This window comes from Cephus cinctus, unplaced genomic scaffold (genome assembly GCF_000341935.2).
Source record: "Cephus cinctus unplaced genomic scaffold, Ccin1 Ccin1_scaffold1310, whole genome shotgun sequence".
Taxonomy (NCBI): Eukaryota; Metazoa; Arthropoda; class Insecta; order Hymenoptera; family Cephidae; genus Cephus; species Cephus cinctus.
In genome coordinates, this window is record NW_014333737.1 from 618,422 (window position 1) to 621,596 (window position 3,175).

The 3,175-nt window shown below is 44.8% G+C and overlaps 2 protein-coding genes across 5 annotated transcripts in view; one reads left to right on the plus strand and one right to left on the minus strand.

The window, feature by feature from the left end:
• The window catches only part of LOC107272898 (autophagy-related protein 16-1), a 212,623-nt gene that overhangs the window by 102,441 nt on the left and 107,007 nt on the right, over positions 1 to 3,175 (plus strand). The window lies entirely within an intron of this gene.
• LOC107272897 overlaps positions 1 to 3,175 on the minus strand; it is a 101,586-nt gene that overhangs the window by 10,924 nt on the left and 87,487 nt on the right. The window lies entirely within an intron of this gene.

Consider the following 3,175-nt stretch of genomic DNA (forward strand, 5'->3'; position numbering starts at 1 on the left):
AAAAAAAGGGGGGGGGGGGGGGAGTATAGAAAATAATAGTCGCGTGGATCTTGCGTATCTAGTCTTCGCAGAAAATAAACCAGAATTACGTTATCGCACCAGAGGCCAAATCTAAAAGCTCCGTTTCTGAATGGATTTTGATTAGCAACTTCCAGTCGCGAATTCTATTGTACTATTACCACTACTCTACTATTCTATCCTGTTATAAACAGTTCCACTACCCTGTTCTACATCCTGACTCGGTGAACCCCCTTGTAATTCAATAGTGCTCGCGGTGGGTAGGAACATTTTCTCGTTTCGCGCGAACCTCGTTTACTAACCCAATGTAATTGTCTGTCTGCGGAATTGAGTAGAATCTCCATCGGATTCGTAGGAACAATGAAAATTTACGTAGGGTGAGCAGAGAGAGAGAGAGAGAGAGAGAGAGAGAGAGAGAGAGAGAGAAAGAGAGAGAGAGAGAGCAGGGAATTGCAAGGGATACGTGTGCGTGTTGTATCTAAAGCGTTTTGTAACCACTTTCACACACCTTTCATGAATTACGTATAACGGCCTCAGGATGGAAGCACTTTGTACCTGGGGAAGGAACCACCGGGGCCGTGGACCTTAAAAGAAAACGGCAACCGTAATGAAACTAAGGGAAGAATTGAAATAAATTTATTCCGGACTTAGGGTTGATATTAGTAGCGTGTGTGGGATTTGGGAGTAATATAACATGGGCATTGATGAAGGAGATGGAGTTTTTTTTGAATGTGTGAATATACGAGATAAGAAAATTCTGAGGGTTAAGAGATAGAGGGATGCTGTGTAATAAAGGTCACTCGCTATGGTATTAAGTTTTTTGCCTTGGTTCGCCGTCGGATTAAGGAAATTAAGCCGGAGAAGTTGCGACGGTTTACATGAGAGCTTGAGAGGAATTTTGGGTCCAGGAGAAGATTAAGATTTTTCGTGAAAAGAATATACCAGAAGTGGGAGTATCTCTTGCTTAGCAGGTTATCTATTCTATTTCCCATTCCTTCCTGTGAGACCCTTCTGATTTCGTTCTGTGCTTTAGGATCATTTTTGTTGTCGAGCGAGAAGCCAAAAGAGGTGAAAAGGATAAGAGGGCAGTATAAGACGAAAAGAGGAAAATGGTAACGAAAGAGATAAAGCAAGAAGTTGGGAGTAAAGTTCACTGGCAGATATTTTCACGCAACAATAAAATCCTCTGATTTTACCCTCGATCCCAGACAAAAGATACTCAGCCATCTAACTTAGTGTAAACCTCGAGGGAAATTTTAACCTTCCAAGCAGATGTTAAATGCGAAGTTAACTTCGCCGGAGCAACGTTCGCCTATCCTGTTCTTTCCAAGGTACTTCGAAGAGACGGCCGAGACCAAAAAAATACGGCGGATCAGCGAGGAGCTCCTGATGGAGGTAGAGACTACCGGCAGCGCCGTAGCCATTGCCTTAGGAAGCTGCCGGGTACTGGAAAAGAATTACAAGTGGTTCGCCAAGCTGCATCCCGATGAATCTCAAATAATTCCGAAAGCGCTATTCCCCGTGCTTCTACCCCAACTACCTCCGAGCCAATCGTACCTCTGGCAAATCGCTTTAAAAACTCAGTGACGTCTCTCGGGGGAAATAATTAAGATAACGATAAATTCCCAGTAGCTTCCTCTTTGCGAATCTTCCTTTCCTCCTTCCTCTCCTCCCCTGGTCCTGCGGACACGTAAGTCTACCCAGACAGCAGCGTTCGGCCCACAGGAAGCCCTGGTATTAACAATCGTTTGTATTTACACCCGTAAACCGCGAAAGCGTACGCTTCATAATTCCCCGCAATCCCGTAGATACTGATTGGACAATATAAACCCGCATGATTAATTGAGATAGTATCGATTTTAAATTATATTCCGCTGCCACCAGTTGCCACTAAATCGTACGCGAATCGTTTTCACTGTTTCTCCATATCCGTCGTTCGTATCCGACGGTCTCTGAACTTCAGTGCCTTCATTTTTTTTTACAATTTCTCTCGCTCCCTCTATGAGTACTTATACGCTTATTATCGACTCCTCTAGACTTCCTGCAGGACCGATGAGGTACAGACAGATCTGACGTAACCACAAATTAACGTATCTCGACGAGGGCTCCATTCTACTGGATATTGCCCCATCAAAATTTTCTACGATTACAGCACGAAAATCGATTATTTATCTAACGATCCCCCGTGAGCGAGAATAAAATTTGTCGAATGAGCTCGCATGCGCTGACAGCTGTTCTGTATTTCCATACGATGACTTAAATGGGACCGAAACCAAGTTGGCGCACCGGACCCATTCCCGCCACCGTGTACGTAGGTATATATCAAACTGACACTGGAAGTAAGTACGGAAGAGCCTTTGCTCCGCATTTCGGTAGTGCTCCTCCCATTACTAGGAGATACACGTCGTCTACGCAATCCCGTGATGCATTACTGGTTCATATAAATATAGCGACCATAAGCAGAGACGCTCTCGACTCGAGGCTCCTCTCTCGTTCACTCGTTCACTCCTTGTCACGACAAATGGCCACGATTACGTACAAGAACCGATACATAAAACTACAGTACGTATAGCCCTTTATGTATATCTATATAGTGTCCTCTTGGTGGGTAAAGCCTGGAAGAAAATGAAAACCGCACGTCGCCCAATGCTTGGCGATATTCATTTTATACCAAAGGCGTCATTCCCTCCCGCCAGTTTACCCGGAAATCTAAAATTCCACTCGACGCTTCCGTCGTGGAACGACGTGGCGCGTCGTTTTTTCCCTGTGTCCTCTGATCTTCGACCCTCCTTTCCTTTAGTCGTAACGGCAAGGACGGCGGTGGAATTTTCATTGGAAAAAAAAAATACTACCCTCCTTTACACGGTTATATGAATTTCCCTTGAATTTCCCCGAGATTTCTCGCAACCTTAAATTTCCACGATTTGTTCGAGCGTCTCGATATTTCGCCAGCGCATTAGTTTGAGCGTGGGTAATGTGCAGCGCGAGATAAATTAATATGCAGATGGTCCAGGAGGATGCTCTCTGGAACCGAGTCTGTTTCGCGGTCAACTGGAGTAACAGGTGCTATCACGAGTTTCAAGTATCGGTCGCAGCATCTGTTTCCTTGAGAGATTCGTTGGATACGTTTCAAGGGTTGTATACCGGTTCGGTTTTC